This window comes from Phocoena sinus, chromosome 8 (genome assembly GCF_008692025.1).
Source record: "Phocoena sinus isolate mPhoSin1 chromosome 8, mPhoSin1.pri, whole genome shotgun sequence".
Classification (NCBI taxonomy): domain Eukaryota; kingdom Metazoa; phylum Chordata; class Mammalia; order Artiodactyla; family Phocoenidae; genus Phocoena; species Phocoena sinus.
This window is the reverse complement of record NC_045770.1, coordinates 40376579-40395646: the sequence shown is the minus strand read 5'-3', so window position 1 is coordinate 40395646 and position 19068 is coordinate 40376579.

The window sequence follows — 19068 nt, the reverse complement described above, 5'->3', positions numbered from 1 at the left end:
TTTGCCTTGTGCTACAGATATTTGACTCCGCTCCAGTACATTTACTTTTTTGATTATGTCTGACTTGGGATAATTTGAAAATCATTTTGCAGTCCCAGAGGTGGGCCATGCAGGCATCCTTCTTCTGGCTTCTTTCTTCCCCCAAACATGCATGGCATTCCCCATTCTAAGAAATTTTAGCCTTAGACTAAAACCAGGGTTTTTTTTTTTTTAATTCGGTAAATAGAATTATTGAGAGTGGGCTATGTTAGAATGATCATGGCAATAATTAACGTGTCTCAGTCTAATCTGCCATAAAACATTTTGGCAATATCTACTAGTCAATAATATTTAAATCTCCTTGTTCTTCATTCAATTTTTGAGGCCATGTAGCACGTGTAGGAGATGCAGAAATAAATAAGATGTGATTATTTCTCTCTAGGAACCACTGGTATAGTAGAGGAAATAGGCATGGAAACAAATATTTGCTCTCAAATTTAATAAATATAAGGAAAAAGCAATCAACTCAATGTGGGGTTGAGGCCTTCAGTGAAGATATATATGAGCGCTATCTAAAAATATTGCCTCCTTGTAGCCCGAAGATATGATCCCACTTTCATTTAGGTAGATCCAACCCAATCTGAGATTAAAATTCACCTATCTTCAGTGTGCCACAGACTGTGTCTGTTTTAAACTATTGTTGATATTTTTGTTTTTTAATTTATTTTTAGTCTTATTGCATTAATAGTGTTGCTTTTATTGACACAGTCCAGCATCTCTCCATCAAGCTAAAAGAATGACAGGCAATAAAAAGCTTAATTGTTTTCCTAGCAAATGTCTCAGGCCCAAAGTTTATAAAAAGAGCTTTTGGCCATCTGCAAGAAGACGGATGATCACATCTAGATTCCAGTTGGGGACCCATGTGTTACCACCCCAGGCTCTTGAACTCTCCAATCAGTAGAAATTAATAAGGCCAGATGAGAATTTCGGGCAAGGCTTTATAGGGGCTATGCTACAGCACAAGGGACCAAAAAAAAGAAGCAGGTGTTCTTTCTCGCTCCCCAACCAGGGGCAGTGGGGAGCTGGTCCCTTAAATGGGGAGAGGGGGGGGGGGATGGGTGGGTTGGGCAGGAGGTGTGGCTTAGGTGGTCTGCCCCCCCTCCATCATGGTGCTGTGTTCAGGGATCATGCACAATACCCTGCTTTTGCTCCCAGCACCTCAGAAATGGCAGTTGGTTTGTGGCCTTTTGGCATCCTATTGTTCATCATTGCCCCAACCATGCCTGCGTGCAGTTACCTTTAGGCCTTTATAGTTTCTTTGTATTCTGTTGCTTGAGGAGACTTTGTCCGGGTGCAAGCACTCTGGTAGAGTGTCCCAGGTCCCAGCCTGTCTCACACGCAGACTCATCCATGCAGGACTTTAGACATCACGGGTGGTGTGTGACGTTTGTTCTTGGCTGATGAGCTGCCTCCCTCTGTCCCTGACCTGTCTCAGGGTAGTACAGTCCGGGTACATTAGATCCAGGGCACTATGAGGACTTTGGTGACTAAGACATTAGTAGGATGATAAGTGAGCATAATTTTCACCTCTCCCAGGCCTCTACATAGATATGGAGGATAGTATTCCAAAGATTTTATTCCCTCTGGCTGGGGAGAAGTCTCTTAAACGTTGTCCCCATGAAAGAATAAAGAGGAAAAGGTAAATCTGTGGTTGACTGGACCTTAAGGTCATCGCAACTCAGATCAGTTGTTCAGTCATTGATTCATGCATCCGTATTTAGTGATGCCTACTGTATGCTAGGCACTGTGTGTGGTGCTAGGGACAAAACACACTATACAGATAGGCTGATCTGCGGAATTTACAGTCTAGCAGGGGAGAAAGATAGGAAATAAGGAAACAAATAAATAAAGCAATAATAGACCTCAGATCAGTGCAGGAGTTGAGGGGCGGGCTGACAGACACCTTAGATTGGGTAGTAATAGCAATTAGGGCCAGGAGATTAAGGCCAGATGTCACCAAAGTAATGCTGGGAACTCTGGCTGGAGAAGTGGAGAGACTATAAATATAGGCATTTCGCTATTCCACGATAGTTCTATAAGAAGACTCGTAAAGGAAGCTGAGCGTAGAAAGAGGTATGAACTAGCTGTCATCAGTCGTAGAATTTTAGAGATCATCTAGCTGGTAGGGGCTGAATTGTGTCCCCCTCCCAAATTCATTTGTTGAACCCCTAACCCTCAGCACCTCAGAATGTGACTGTATTTGGAGATAGGGCCCTTAAAGAGCTGATTAAGTTAAAATGAGATCACAAGAGTGGGCCCTCATCCCATCTGACTGTCCCTCTAAGAAGAGTCTAGGACACACACAGAGACACCAGGGAAAAGGACCATGTGAACACACAGCAAGAAGGTGCCATCTGCAAGCCAAGGGCAGAGGTCTCGGGAGAAACCACAGCTGCCAACAGCTACATCTTGGACTTCTACCCTGCAGAACTGTGAGAAAATATATTCCTGTTTTTAAGTCACCCAGTCTGTGGTACTTTGTTATGGCAACCCAAGCAAACTAATACCCTAGCCCAGGATCACTCATATCAGATGCCTATTAATAAACAGGATCTTGGGTCCTGTGCCCCACTCCAGATTAACTAAATAAAAATTTATGTGGGGAAACAGGTAGAATTCTAAATTTTAAACAAGCACTGTCTCCAAAAAAAAAAAAAAAAAATCCAATAATTGTAAAGATTTCACTACACCAAAGTTGGAAAACTACTAGCATTAAGACCAACTTGCTTATTTTATAGATGAGAAAACAGGAGTCCAAAGAAGGAAAGCAACCTGGGGAGCAGGACCTGCCAGCCAGTTCCCCTAATGCTGGGCTTGCTGCCCTGTCCCCTGCCCCAGCTGGAGCCTGGGAGGTGTGATGTTGGGAGTCAAATCAGACACAGCAGAGGCCGCCCAGCAATGCCAATTAGGCAGGTGGCAGGAGCAGCTCCAACAATCTGTCCCACTGGAACTGAGATTGAGGGTGTGTGGGTGTAGTGAGTAATGAGACCAACAGAAAGTAGAGTGAGAAGGTCCTTATCTCACAGCCATGCGCTGTGCTAACACAGCCTAGTCACACGGGCTCTTAATAATTCTATAATGAGATTCCGTTATAGCCTCTCAACTCTTCTTACTGTAGCTGAAACCTATTTCTTCTTATTTTTTCCACCTGGCAAAGAAAAATTATTGACCATTATTGTTTATTATAACCTCTCCTATAATTAAAGGCACTGACTGGTAAATTTCCATATTTTTTCTTGAATGGATAACCATTGTTCACCTTTTAGCAAAGGCCATTTTTTTTACCGTTTTATCAATTTGTTTGCTTTTATAGTTTTCCAAATACTTCCCATACTAGGGGACCCCAAACTAGCCAAAATAAAAACTTAATCTATGACTATTGAATGATTATATCAAGAATGAAGGAATGATTCTCCTTTTATTCCTCCCTCCTTCTAGGCTATGTTTCTGGTTTAAAAAAAAATCTATGAGAGCAACAACAACAAAAAAAACGACCCATGCATTTACTCACAGAAAATCCATCATGCAAAATGTTAGCTTGTGAGTAATTCTTCAGTCTTAACACATAATTACCAGCTTGTACTGGCCTGGTCTCTCACAGCCTTATGCAGTTCTTTAGATGCCATATTCATTTTCTACCTTCTGATTGCCTTGTCTTTTACCTCAATCTTGTTTTGATCACCTTTCATTATAAAGCACTTTTCCTTTCTTCTAAATAATGAGAAAGTTGTCAGGGGAAACCTGAGTTTTGCTATTTACTTAGCTGGAGCAGGGGCTCCCAGACAGGGAGGAAGGGATCTTCGGGGACAGGAACAGATCCCAGGCACATAAAGCAGCTATGTAAATAAGCAAAGGGCCTGAATGAAATCAGACTGGACCATATTTAAGAATTTACCAAAACACAAGTGTTTCACATCACTCAAAAATGTGTGTATGTATGTATATATGTATGTGTATAGATATGCACATACATGTGTATAGTTTAACATGGATCTTGGCACACTTAAGTACATGGTAGCAAATAATTATAAGAAGCAAAAGAAGGCAGAGAAGGGAGAGAAGGGGGAAAAGGAGAACATTTTTCCAGGCAGGCAGAGTATGCTTTCAAAGACACTGGAAAATTTTGTTAATGGACTTGACTGTAAGGGAGAAAATGCTTGATTGGGAGGTATTTTCATGGGCCCTGAGCTGTATGAGAGTTGAGGAGTGCATCCATCTAAATGCCTGACCCTTAGGATCAGGAAAGCTAGTAGCTAATATAATCAAACAGTCCTTCGAGAATCAGTTCTGTTCACCAAGAGCTGCCCGGCTGGATCTGTTATTAGCATCACCATGTCAAGATCCTGGTCATAGACTCTCAGAGTTGGAAAGGACTTTAGAAATCACTGCATCCAATATTCCACCCAGATATAATAAAGAGTACTACCTCATAAGACTATCATGAGAATCAGTAAGTTAATATTTGCAAGGCAATTGGAATAATGTCTGACACATAATAAGGCCTCTACGAGTGTCAGTTAAATAAATAAACACCATCTGTTGAGTGCCCTCTAAGTGTGGCACCAGTCAAGGTGCCATATCATTCAACCCTCTCCCCAGCCCTTACTCCGTTTCATACACAAGGAAACTCAGCAAGATTAAGTGACTCATTCAATGCACAAGAAAGTTGTGTTGCTGGGATCCCAGCTCAACTTGATTTCAAAGTCCACGTTGCTTTTACTGGGAACCATGACGTTCCAGTGCCTTGGACTAGGAGTCCTCCTTGGGCCTGAACACTTCCACAGACAGAGAGCCCATCCTTCTGAGAGCCCGTTCTATAGATGGAAACAAACTCAATTGTTGAAGAAAAATTTAAAAAGTCTCCTCTGCATGGAGCTGAAGTTGACCTCTGGTAGTTTCTTCTCATTGGGCTCCGCAAAGAGAGTTTCTTATTCTTCCAGTCCACCGGCCTTCAGCTACGTGAGAACAGATATCAGGAGAGGGAACAAACCGAAGCCTGGAAATCACTCATCAAACCAGTTTCGCTGCACTATGTCTAAGTGACTGTTCTGGGGAGTTGGGTCAAAACTGGAAGAGAAGGATCTGAACGCCAGACCCTGTGAGCTTTCGTGTTTGCCTTCCAGAGACTCAGGTTTTCTGCAGCTGGTTAGACCTGTGGGCAGAGACTGGCGATTGCTGGTGTGATGCAATAGGGCAGGGAGAGGGGGATCCCTGAGGAGAAGGTTCCTGCCAGGTTTCATCTGCCACAAGCTTTAATGAAAGGGAGCCCTCGGTGGCCCAAGGGACTACTGGTGCTGTTGTGTTGGTGTCCAGTAGGGGTCCGCAGAGAGGACCAGGAGGCCGGTAGGCAAGCATTGGAAACACTCAAAGAAATGAGAGAATATTAGCCTGTGCTGGCTGCCAATAAGATAGGGGTTACAAACAGAAGTCTGGAGACCGACAGATTGGATCCCAAACCCAGCTCTAGCACCTAAATAACCATATGACCTCAGGTGTCTCTGCTTCCCCTCTGCCCCCAATTTCCTCCTCTAAAAAAGGAGATTGAAAAGAATGATTTCTACTTATACAATTTCTGTTAATGATTTACTGAGATAAATACACTTCAGGTATTTAGAAAAGTGCCTGGCATTCCATAGTACGCAATAAACGCTAGCTATTATTAGTTGAGAGTTTCTCATACATATAATTCTCACAGAGACATTGGGGCAGAAGTTATTAGCACCGCCTTTTGCAGCTGAAGCAACTAGGTTTAGAAAATTCGGTAAGTTGCCCAAGGTCACTGAGTTATAGACTAAGGAGTGCTGATTTGCTGTCTCCAGGGCCCTCTTTTCACCTACATTCATAACCAATAGGAAAGCTCACAGCCCAAGGAAATTAGCTCCACCAGGTCACGGGGGTGGAGTGTGGGGAAGACAGGGGAGATGGAAAACGAAGAGCATAACACTGGGGTGGAACCAGGGAGTTCAGTGAATAGAAGCCCAAATTAAAGTCTGATTAAAAGAAGAAGGCAAATTCAACAGCTTAGAAGAAACCATCGCAGAAGGTTTACTGGAGAGTATGCTGTGCAGATAACCAGTAACTTGTTCCAGAAAGAAAGCCTCCACCTTCCTAATGCCTTTATCCAGATGGGGATGTGGTCCCCATCCATTCAGTCTCCAGGCCCCAATATCCCACCCCTTTAATATAAGGAGTCCTTTAATAAGGTACTGAAAGGGGTCAGAATATGCCACTCCAAAATATGCCACTTTGGCATAAGGATTATTTTTGAGCTGAAGAAATTAAGAAGCAGCAAACATGGAAGGAGCTCTTTGCCCTCCCCCTATCTGCCTAAAAGCAGATTAAAAAGTTTCCTTTGGGAACATTTTCTCCTTCCTCTCTCTCGTACAAGGTGGAGAACAACCCTTACCAATGGAGATAGAAAGTCAGCCCCGAGATGGGTCTGCACAAACAAGTCTTACTAAAATAACACTTATCTTCCATTAGTTTTCCCTATATATTTACCTTCCCACAATTTACCGCTCCCAGAAGCCCAAACCCCTTTTCCTTTGTCTTGTCATTTTTCTACAAATATATCGCCCTTTGTTAAAATGGTATATAAGCCCCCAGGTCTAACCACCTCTTTGGGTCTTCATTTCTTTTCTGCGAAGGTCTCTATGCGCTAAAAATTAAAATATTAACATCAAATAAAATGGGTATGACTTTTCTTCTCTTAGTCTGTCTTTTGTCAGTTTAATTCTCAGGCCTCAGACACTATGATAAGAGGGTAGGGAAATAGTTTTTTTACTCCGATTTTTTACAGCTCGAAGCCTTTTATTCTGCAATCTGGGAGAGTTTAAAAGTAGATACCCTGGGGAAGGCAACACATTGATTTACAGACCATACTCTTGGACTGTAAATATATTTATCTTGTTTATTGGTGAAACACCAGTACCTAGCCTGGCACTTAAAAGAATAGATAGATAGATAGATAGATAGATAGATAGATAGATAGATAATGTTCCCGGTGAATTTGAGGTTCTTGATGTCTTGTCACAGAAAGAATTCAGTGAGAGGCAAAGTTATAGGTAAGAAGTGGATTTATTTAGAGAGAAACACACTCCACAGAGTGTGGGTCATCTCAGTAGGCGAGAGAGAGCCTTGAAATATGGCATGGCTAGTTTTTATGGGCTGGGTAATTTCATAGGCTAATGAGTGGGAGGATTATTGCAATTATTTGGGGAGGGGGTGGAGATTTCCAGGAACTGGGCCACCGCCCACTTTTTGGCTTTTTATGGTTGTCCTCAGAACTGTCATGGCGCTGGTGGGTGTGTCATGTAGATGCTAATGTATTACAATGAGTGTATAATGAGGCTCAAGGTCTACTGGAAGTCAGTCTTCTACCATCTTGGACCTAGTTGGTTAGAACCAGTTTTTGTCATGTCCTATGGCTATGTCATTCTTTTAAAGGTTGTGCCCTGTCCCCTTCCCTCGTGTTTCAGATGGATAGATATTCACTTGTAAGTAAATAAACAAATAAATAAGTAAATAAATAACTGATATCAAAATATTTTCTGAGAAAAGGTTTATTAATGCCTGACAGTAAGTGCTCAACAAATGAGGAAATTAAATGATGTTACAGGAAAGGCAAGTCATGAAAGCAAAGAAAATCAAGTTACCCAATTTCACAGTTTTATTGAATCAGTTTTATTATAGTTACTTTTAGCTGTTTGTGTAAGACTTGACATCTCTGGTTTCCAATTTTTTTAGGAAAAGAAAAGACAGTAATCACAAGGAAGTGGCACACTTGATTAGGGTTATTTAAAAGTAATAAAAATGTAGGCGTGTGTGTGTGTTTGTGTGTGTGTGTGTCTCCAAATATTTTTGGAACTAATTGGTAAGAGACAGTTTTAACAGCGTGCATAGATTGAATAGGCCTACCCTATTTTAAGACTCAATAAATGTCTGAGAAATTAGCTAAACAGAACTGAATATATAAATGGAACCGAATTCTGAAAGAGAGTTTTCAAGCAAAGGTAAACTTTGCCTTAGGACATAGTTCAGGCTGGTTCTCTGTACCTATTGTGTCGGCACATTATTTTGGTGCAGTTGAAGAGTTTATTTTATCCTGAGCTGAGAAGTAGCTTAATGCGTATTCGCATTGCTCAGAGTGGGGACCTCCTCTTGTTTTATTTAATGTTTTCTTCCTTTTCTTTCTTCTTTGTTTCTCTTCTGTTCCTTTTCCCTTTTATTCTTTTAAATCTATAACATTGCCTCAGTGGTTTTTCTCTGTTTATATGGACAAGATCTATATTAATGACAAAGAGCATTCATTCACTCACAATTAAAATTTTCTCAAAAGAACCGCCTTGGATTGTGGTTTCATTCTCATGGCTACTCCAGAGTTCTTCATTTCCCTTTCATCAGGGAAACATTTCCCCAGATTGCATTTGGATCCTAAAAGTTGCTAGATCTGTGTAAGTGATTTAAGATCAATCGGAAGTCAGACCACCTGAAAATACAGTATTTCCTTAATAACGTCTTAATATAGAAACACCTCAGCCACATCAGATTTTGTTGAGTGGATGAAAATAATGAGCAAGTAAATGATTGAGGAAAAGAATGAATGAAGTAAAAGAAAACATAGTGTTTTTCCATCTCTGTCACAAATGAAATATTCCTCATCAATATAATTTAAGGGGAGAAGGGATAAATTGGGATTAACATATACACACTACTATATATAAAATAGATGAGCAACAAGGACCTACTATATAGCACAGGGAACTATACTCAATATCTTGTAATAATGTATAATGGAAGAGAATGTAAAACAGAACATATATATATATATATATATATATATATATATATAAAACTGAATCACTTTGCTGTACACCTGAAACCGACACAACATTGTAAATCAACTGTATTTCAATAAAAATTTTAAAAGTAAAATAAAATTTAAATGTGGGTCATAGTTCTCTGTGCTATAATATAGAAATACATGTGGGGATTATTGAAGCACTTCATCCTCTACATCAGAGACCCTAGATTGGCAGGTGTTGAGTTTGGACATCTGCTAGACGTAGAGGACTATAGCTCTTCCTTCAGTTAGAATTAGAGCTGCCACTAGAAGCACCTTAATGGAACACGTTGCTTCTAATCTCCAGCTGGCTAAGACAGCACTCATTCAAGCCACTTAAAATTGGGTCCAATATAATTCTCAGTGAAGTCGTGAAGCTCTACTGTAAGAAAAGTGCATGAGTTCAAGTTTGCTGATTTGAGTCCGTTTGTTTTACTTGCTCTGTATTTGATTTGCTTCAGAGTTTTTTGTTGTCTTGTTTTGAGGGACACACGTTTTTTGGTTGTTTTTTCTTCTTTGTCTTTATTCTAGGTCATCTACTTTTTGCAGCGAGTTGAGGCTGCTACCTAAGTGACTCCTGATTACTCTGCTATCTCCTGAGCTTCTTTGGGTCTTTTCAAGGGAGTGTATTTTGATATTACAAGAATTAGATGACTAGGCTATTATATTCAAGAATCCCTGGGCTGAGATTTATAAATCCTAGATTCTAATACAAAATCACCTAATTCAGGGTCCGGAACTTGGCATACATTCAAAAAATATCAATTCACCTCCCTTGAGGACCATGCCCTTATCACCATGTGCAGAACTTATATGGCATTGTGGCCTATAACTTGGGATGTCTTGATGTTTTCTTTTTCTCCTTCCTGGGTTAAAAGTAAAATGGCTAAAAACATGCATAGAAAACGTGCACACACACACGCACACAAACACACACAAATAAATCCTCCTTAATTGAGGTCCCACTAAATTTGAGTTCATGGAACAGGGACATGACTAAAGTTTATTTCCAAAAGGTTACTTACTAGGGTAAACAAAGTTACGGGGAGAATATTGAAGATTAAGAAACGGGCTTAAAGACAGACCTTTAGGAGCATCAATGTACTGCACACACAGTCGCTATGCTAATTACAAAGCATTGTCGGCTGCAGTCTGGGAACTGGCGCTGCCAGGACACCCACCTGGCAAAATTTGTACCCGGTTTGAGTTACCATTTGCATTTAGGTTTGAGTTACTAAGTGCATTTCTTGGAAAACATTCTATAAATCGGACACTTCTCTCCAGTTAGTCTCAATAAGCCAGGTTTGGCAGAGCAGCCCACAGGAAGGAATTTAACCAGAGCGATGCTGAGCATGCGCTTTCTTCATTTTTCCCTTTCATTTACAAAAGGAGAGGAATGCTGACCTTTTGATTTGCTTGATGTATTCGGTTGGCCAAAAAGTTCGTTCAGGTTTTTTCCGTGTAAGATGTTCTAGAAAAACCCGAACGAGGTTTTTGGCCAAACCAATATTTTTGAATGGTCTCCTAGCTGCTCTTCCAAAGATGCTGAGTCCCAGGACGGTCCTCCAATACAGCGATTAGTTCTTCCCCCTACTCCTTCTAAGCATGGCATCCTCCAAAAATAATTATCCTTATATAAATAAAGCAGGCTAGGTTTCCTGGTGCGCGAGGAGAGGGGATTAAGAGCGCCGCTTAAAGGAGCTCCAGAGACAGGCACAAGCCGCGGCTATCAGCGCGGACCCCAGAGACGCTAAGGCTGCTGCTGCCGCCACCAAGAAGCCTGTGTGCGAGCACAGGTCACTCTCCACACCTCCCCTCCCGGGAGCCTCTGCAGCCCGCCACTGCCAGGGTCCTGTGATCCAGGGACAACTTCCCCGGGAGAACGCATGGCGCGCCTCAGGCTGGTGCAACGTCACGCCGGCCTCTGCCGCCGCAGGCTCGCCCCGCATCGTACACCCCTCCCTCCCCGCGGCCTGAGTGAGCCAGAGTCCCCGAAGCACCTGCTCCTTTAACCCCGTCCTGTCTGAACGAACAGCAGACGCCTTCAGGCGACAAACACGCAGAGGCGGGGCCAAATCCACCCCGGGAGCTGTGCGAACAAAGAAGAGACAGGGAAATCTCTGCTAACAAACTCAGGAGCGGCAGATTAAATCTCCACAATCAACATGATGTACCTGCATCTGTGGAATACATGAATAGACAACGAATCATCCCAAATTGATGAGGTGGACTTTGAGAGCAAGATTTATGATTTTTTCCCCTTTTCCTCTTTTTGTGAGTGTGTATGTGTATGCTTCTGTGTGAGATTTTGTCTGTATAGCTTTGCTTTCACCATTTGTCCTAGGGTTCTGTCTGTCCGTTATTTTTTTTACTTAAAAAATTTTTTTTTCTTAATAATTATTTTTTATTTTAATAACTTTATTTTATTTTATTCTTTTTCTTTCTTTCTTTCTACTTTTTCTCTCTTTTATTCTGAGCCGTGTGGATGAAAGGCTCTTGGTGCTACAGCCAGGAGGAGTCAGCGCTGTGCCTCTGAGGTGGTAGAGCCAACTTCAGGACACTGGTCCGCAAGGGACCTCACAGCACCATGAAATATCAAACGGCGAAAATCTCCCAGAGATCTCCATCTCAACACCAACACTCAGCTTCACTCAATGACCAGCAAGCTACAGTGCTGGACACCTTATGCCATACAACTAGCAAGACAGGAACACAACCCCACCCATTAGCAGAGAGGCTGCCTAAAATCATAATAAGTCCACAGACACCCCAAAACACACCACCAGATGTGGCCTGCCCACCAGAAAGACAAGATCCAGCCTCATCCACCAGAACACAGGCACTAGTCCCCTCCACCAGGAAGCCTACACAACACACTGAACCAACCTTAGCCACTGGGGGCGGACACCAAAAACAACGGGAACTAAAAACCTGCAGCCTGCAAAAAGGAGACCCCAAACACAGTAAGATAAGCAAACTGAGAAGACAGAAAAACACACAGCAGATGAAGGAGCAAGATAAAAACCCACCAGACTTAACAAATGAAGAGGAAATAGGCAGTCTACCTGAAAAAGAATTCAGAATAATGATAGTAAAGATGATCCAAAGTCTTGGAAATAGAATAAAGAAAATGCAAGAAACATTTAACAAGGACCTAGAAGAACTAAAGAGGAAACAAGCAACAATGAACAACACAATAAATGAAATTAAAAATACTCTAGAAGCGATCAATAACAGAATAACTGAGGCAGAAGAATGGATAAGTGACCTGGAAGATAAAATAGTGGAAATAACTACTGCAGAGCAGAATAAAGATAAAAGAATGATAAGAACTAAGGACATTCTCAGAGACCTCTGGGACAACATTAAATGCACCAACATTCGAATCATAGGGGTCCCAGAAGAAGAAGAGAAAAAGAAAGGGATTGAGAAAATATTTGAAGAGATTATAGTTGAAAACTTCCCTAATATGGGAAAGGAAATAGTTAATCAAGTCCAGGAAGCACAGAGTCCCATACAGGATAAATCCAAGGATAAACACACCAAGACACATATTAATCAAACTGTCAAAAATTAAATACAAAGAAAACATATTAAAAGCAACAAGGGAAAAACAATAAATAACACATAAGGGAATCCCCATCAGGTTAACAGCTGATCTTTCAGCAGAAACTCTGCAAGCCAGAAGGGAGTGGCAGGACATATTTGAAGTGATGAAGGAGAAAAACCTACAACCAAGATTACTCTACCCAGCAAGGATCTCATTCAGATTTGATGGAGAAATTAAAACCTTTACAGACAAGCAAAAGCTGAGAGAGTTCAGCACCACCGAACCAGCTTTACAACAAATGCTAAAGGAACTTCTCTAGGCATGAAACACAAGAGAAGGAAAAGACCTACAATAACAAACCCAAAACAATTAAGAAAATGGTAATAAGAACATACATATCGATAATTACCTAAAATGTAAATGGATTAAATGCTCCCACCAAAAGATACAGACTGGCTGAATGATACAGAAACAAGACCCATATATATGCTGTCTACAAGAGACCTACTTCAGACCTAGGGACACATACAGACTGAAACTGAGGGGATGGAAAAAGATACTCCATGAAAATGGAAATCAAAAGGAAGCTGGAGTAGCAATTCTCATATCAGACAAAATAGACTATAAAATAAAGACTATTACAAGAGACAAAGAAGGACACTACATAATGATCAAGGGATCGATCCAAGAAGAAGATATAACAATTGTAAATATTTATGCACCCAACATAGGAGCACCTCAATACATAAGGCAAATACTAACAGCCATAAAAGGGGAAATCGACAGTAACACAATCATAGTAGGAGACTTTAACACCCCACTTTCACCAATGGGGACAGATCATCCAAAATGAAAATAAATAAGGAAACACAAGCTTTAAATGATACATTAAAGAAGATGGAATTAATTGATATTTATAGGACATTCCATTCAAAAACAACAGAATACACATTTTTCTCAAGTGCTCATGGAACATTCTCCAGGATAGATCATATCTTGGGTCACAAATCAAGCCTTGGTAAATTTAAGGAAATTGAAATTGTATCAAGTATCTTTTCCAACCACAATGCTATGAGATTAGATATCAATTACAGGAAAAGATCTGTAAAAAATACAAACACATGAATGCTAAACAATACACTACTTCATAACAAAGTGATCACTGAAGAAATCAAAGAGGAAATCAAAAACTACCTAGAGGGTTTCCCTGGTGGCGCAGTGGTTGAGAGTCCACCTGCCGATTCAGGGGACACGGGTTCCTGCCCCGGTCCGCGAAGATCTCACATGCTGTGGAGCGGCTGGGCCCGTGAGCCATGGCCACTGGGCCGGTGCATCCGGAGCCTATGCTCCGCAACGGGAGAGACCGCAACAGTGAGAGGCCCGCATAGGGCAAAAAAAAAACCTAGAAACAAATGACAATGAAGACATGACGACCCAAAACCTATGGGATGCAGCAAAAGCATTTCTAAGAGGGAAGTTTATAGCAATACAATCCTACCTTAAGAAACATCTCGAATAAACAACCTAATCTTGTACCTAAAGCAATTAGAGAAAGAAGAGCAAAAAAAACCCAAAATTAGCAGAAGGAAAGAAATCATAAGGATCAGATCAGAAATAAATGAAAAATAAATGAAGGAAATGATAGCAAAGATCAATAAAACTAAAAGCTGGTTCTTTGAAAAGATAAACAAAATTGATAAACCACTAGCCAGACTCATCAAGAAAAAAAGGGAGAAGACTCAAATCAATAGAATTAGAAATGAAAAAGGAGAAGTAACAACTGACACTGCAGAAATACAAAGAATCATGAGAGATTACTGCAAGCAACTCTATGCCAATAAAATGGACAACCTGGAAGAAATGGACAACTTCTTAGAAATGCACAATGTTCTGAGACTGAACCAGGAAGAAATAGAAAATGTGAACAGACCAATCACAAGCACTGAAATTGAAACTGATTAAAATCTTCCAACAACAGGATAGAAAGCCCAGAGATAAACCCATGCACATATGGTCACCTTATCTTCGATAAAGGAGGCAGAAATGTACAGTGGAGAAAGGACAGCCTCTTCAATAAGTGGTGGTGGTAAAACTGGACAGGTACATGTAAAAGTATGAGATTAGATCACTCCCTAACACCATACACAAAAATAAGCTCAAAATGGATTAAAGATGTAAATGTAACGCCAGAAACTATCAAACTCTTAGAGGAAAACATAGGCAGAACACTCTATGACATAAATCACAGCAAGATCCTTTTTGACCCACTTCCTAGAGAAATGGAAATAAAAATAAACAAATGGGATCTAATGAAACTTCAAAGCTTTTGCACAGCAAAGGAAACCGTAAACAAGACCAAAAGACAACCCTCAGAATGGGAGAAAATATTTGCAGATGAAGCAACTGACAAAGGATTAATCTCCAAAATTTACAAGCTGCTCATGCAGCTCAATAACAAAAAGACAAAGAACCCAATCCAAAAATGGGCAGAAGACCTAAATAGACATTTCTCCAAAGAAATTATTCAGACTGCCAACAAACACATGAAAGAATGCTCAACATCATTAATCATTAGAGAAATGCAAATCAAAACTACAATGGGGCTTCCCTGGTGGCACAGTGGTTGGGAGTCCGCCTGCTGATGCGGGGGACACGGGTTCATGCCCCGGTCCGGGAGGATCCCACATGCCGCAGAGTGGCTGGGCCCATGAGCCATGGCCACTGAGCCTGTGCATCCGGAGCCTGTGCTCCGCAACGGGAGAGGCCGCGGCCGTGAGAGGCCCGTGTACCGCAAAAAAAAAAAAAAAAAACTACACTGAGATATCATCTCACACCAGTCAGAATGGCCATCCTCCAAAAATCTAGAAACAATAAATGCTGGAGAGGATGTGGAGAAAAGGGAACACTCTTGCACTGCTGGTGGGAATGTGAATTGATACAGCCACTATGGAGAACAGTATGGAGGTTCCTTAAAAACCTACAAATAGAACTACCATATGACCCAGCAATCCCACTACTGGGCGTATACCCTGAGAAATCCATAATTCAAAAAGAGTTATGTACTAAAATGTTCATTGCAGCTCTATTTACAATAGCCAGGACATGGAAGCAACCTAAGTGTCCATCATCTGATGAATGGATAAAGAAGATATGGCACATATATACAGTGGAATATTACTCAGCCATAAAAAGAAACGAAATTGAGCTATTTGTGATGAGGTGGTTAGACCTAGAGTCTGTCATACAGAGTGAAGTAAGTCAGAAAGAGAAAGACAAATACCGTATGCTAACACATATATATATGGAATTTAAGAAAGAAAATTGTCATGAAGAACCTAGGGGTAAGACAGGAATAAAGACACAGACCTACTAGAGAATGGACTTGAGGATATGGGGAGGGGGAAAGGTAAGCTGTGACAAAGCGAGAGTGAGGCATGGACATATATACACTACCAAACGTAAGGTAAATAGCTAGTGGGAAGCAGCTGCATAGCACAGGGAGATCAGCTCAGTGCTTTGTGACCACCAGGAGGGGTGGGATAGGGAGGGTGGGAGGGAGGGAGACGCAAAAGGGAAGAGATATGGGAACATATGTATATGTATAACTGATTCACTTTGTTATAAAGCAGAAACTAACACACCATTGTAAAGCAATTATACTCCAATAAAGTTTTTAAAAAATAAATAAATAAAGCAGGCTATATTTTAAGAATTTCTTATGTAGTTCAATTGACATAATGGATATACTGCAGGGGAGATGCATTTTAAAGTATTTTACCAGGAGAGTATTTCCCAAATCCCTAAGTCGTAAGAATAGAGACAGCAGTTTAGAAAGAGTCGAGCAGAAAGTCTCTATATGTGCATTTCATAAAATGGATTGGACTTCATGAATGTCGGTGTGGCAGGATAGTCACTCTGCTGTCCTGCCATTACCAAACAAGATGCTTGCTACAAAAAAGAAATATGCATGACCGGTGAGGATGTTGCGTTATTAATGACTGTGTTCTGCTCTCTGTAAAATACGTTATTGGAATGTTGTCACCTGCACTAAAAGATATGCACAAACTTTCTTACCTAAATTATCTTGCCAAAGACATTCGGAATATGCTAACTCCACAAATCTCCAAATAAAAAGCCAGTTTAACAATCCCCCATGTCCTTAAATTTAATGTAGGAATAAAATACCAGAACACTGACGTCTATGGATGATTCTTCTCTAGTGAGTTGCAAGATATTTCTCTTTATTAATTGTTCCATGCAGTTAGTTTTAATAAGCAAAAGCCAAGCAACTTACATTTTTACTTTGTGAATGTATGATCAGCTTATGAGGTATTGTTAGTAGTAAAAATGCATGATGCTAATTAGTCTGAGGATAATGGGCATGACCTCTAGAGAAGGAGCCAGGATTTCCTCTGCTGGGAGCAGGGGAGGGGATATGTATGTGTGAAAAGAATACATGTGTCTTCTTTCTGACATTAACCTCTCCTTCCCCTGAGCTCTTGATTCCACCTTTCCAGGCTCTTTCAGGATTTTGTCCTTTTTAATATTGTCAGTCTCTCTTTTTCCCACTGGCTCCTCCTTCTCTATGTACAATTCTGGTCAAATCTGCCTTGGCTGGAGAACCTTTCATTGGTTCTCCATGCGGGTCAGATGGCTCCACTAACCTACATTCACATCCCTCATTTTTGTAACCTGCTGCTCATTTCTTCATGTCCAGAGATCTGCGTTTGTCTCTACCTATCCTTGGAAATTACACTATGCAAAAACACAAATGAGCTTCTAATCCCAAATCTCATGGCAGCTGTGGTGTGTCCTCAGTCTCCTGGCCTCTTTGGAGCATTGATATTGCTGGTGCTTCCTCCCTGAGACTCTACTTTCTCTGACCCTGGTGGCAGCCTGTGATCTTGGTTCTCAATTCCTTTCTATCTTGGAATGGTCCTTCTGTCCCTTTACTCTCTGAGTCCCCCTAGATGTGGGCACAAGCCTGGATTAAGTCCTCTCTTCTTTCTCCACTCTCTTAGAACCCACGTATTCTCATGCCTTCCACAAATTCTTCTGCATGCAGGGCCATCCAATCTTTCTCCCTGCACTTTTGCCCAAGAGCCAGTCTAGTGTTTCCAGATGCTTGTTAGATAGTTCTACTTGCATCTCCTTCCAGGACCTCCAGTTCATCTAGAATTGGATTTGTCAGCTGTCCTCCAGACCAGCTCTTGCTTCTAATTTCCTTCTCTCTTTCTCTTAAGGATCCCCAGCAGCCTAGACAAGACACATTTTGACCTTAGTCTTCTATTTGGCCCCTTCATCCATCCAGTCACCATCCTGTCATTTTCTGCCTTAATGAGGCATTTCCCAAGTCCTCTGCTTATCCCTACTATTACCAACGGTGGCCAGTTTGGTTAAGCTGGAACTTAATCCATTCCCTATATGGTTCCAGGTGAGACTTGATCAAGAGAAGAATGTGGTGACCATGAGAATAAGATTCTTGGATTTCTAGCTAGAGGGAGGGCAACTGACTGGCCCCAGATGCTAGACTCTCAAATCTGTCACCATGTAAGCACCCAAGTCACACTTCCCATGGGCCACTCTCAGACAATGACTGAGCATGGCAGGGATACTAAAGCAGGCTTGTACTGTGAGATGGAACATTCCTCTGATGGACTTTCCTCTGATTTTGTTTAAGGACTTCCCAGTGGCTTTGCCAAACTCTCTTAGAACTATACTGATCCACCCAACCTTCCTTTCTTCCCTCTCTCCTTCACCCAGGGCCAGACCTCCTTCATGGTCTGATGGTTCTTTCAGCCTCCCTCCTACCCTGGCTCTCTCTCCATTTTCCTTCACAGATGGTTCCCTTAAAAAGTCTCTTGCAGGGACTTCTCTGGTGGCACAGTGGTTAAGAATCTGTCTGCCAATACAAGGGACACGGGTTCGATCCCTAGTCCAGGAAGATCCCACATGCCGCAGAGCAGCTAAGCCCACGTACCACAACTACTGAGCCTGCACTCTGGGGCCCGCGTACCACAACTGCTGAGCCCACGTGCCACAACTACTGAAGCCTGCGCACCTAGAGCCTGTGCTCCGCAACAGGAGAAACCACTGCAATGAGAAGCCCGCGCACCGCAACGAAGAGTAGCCCCCGCTCGACGCAGCTAGAGAAAGCCTGCGTGCAACAACGAAGACCCAACGCAGCCAGGAAAAAAAAAAAAAGTATCTTGCATTGTTAACCCCACTTTGGCTTCTACTTCCCAGAGGACCTAGAGTAATTCAAAGAATCTGAGCAAGTTTTGAAAGGTGAGGTGAATGAGCAGCCACTGCTCTCTGAAGGTCATAATGATGAGAAGTGAAGACAGACAGATGCAGAGGTGGTCTTTTGGAGGGGGGTTCTTTCTCATCTGGCTGTCTTGCTCTCATCTACTTCATGATTGGCTCTCTTTCCCAGCTGTTGGCCCTTATGACTAACAGTAGCCTGTGCTCACTACCAGACACATGGCTGGAAACCTACAGAAACAGTAGCTACACAGAGATGCAACTTCCCATAGAGATTTCTACCACCTCTCCTTTGTGGTCCCACCCTGGAGGCTACACATACCTATCCTCCAAACTGAAGCTCCAACTTTTCCACCTGTGCCAGTGCTTCAGG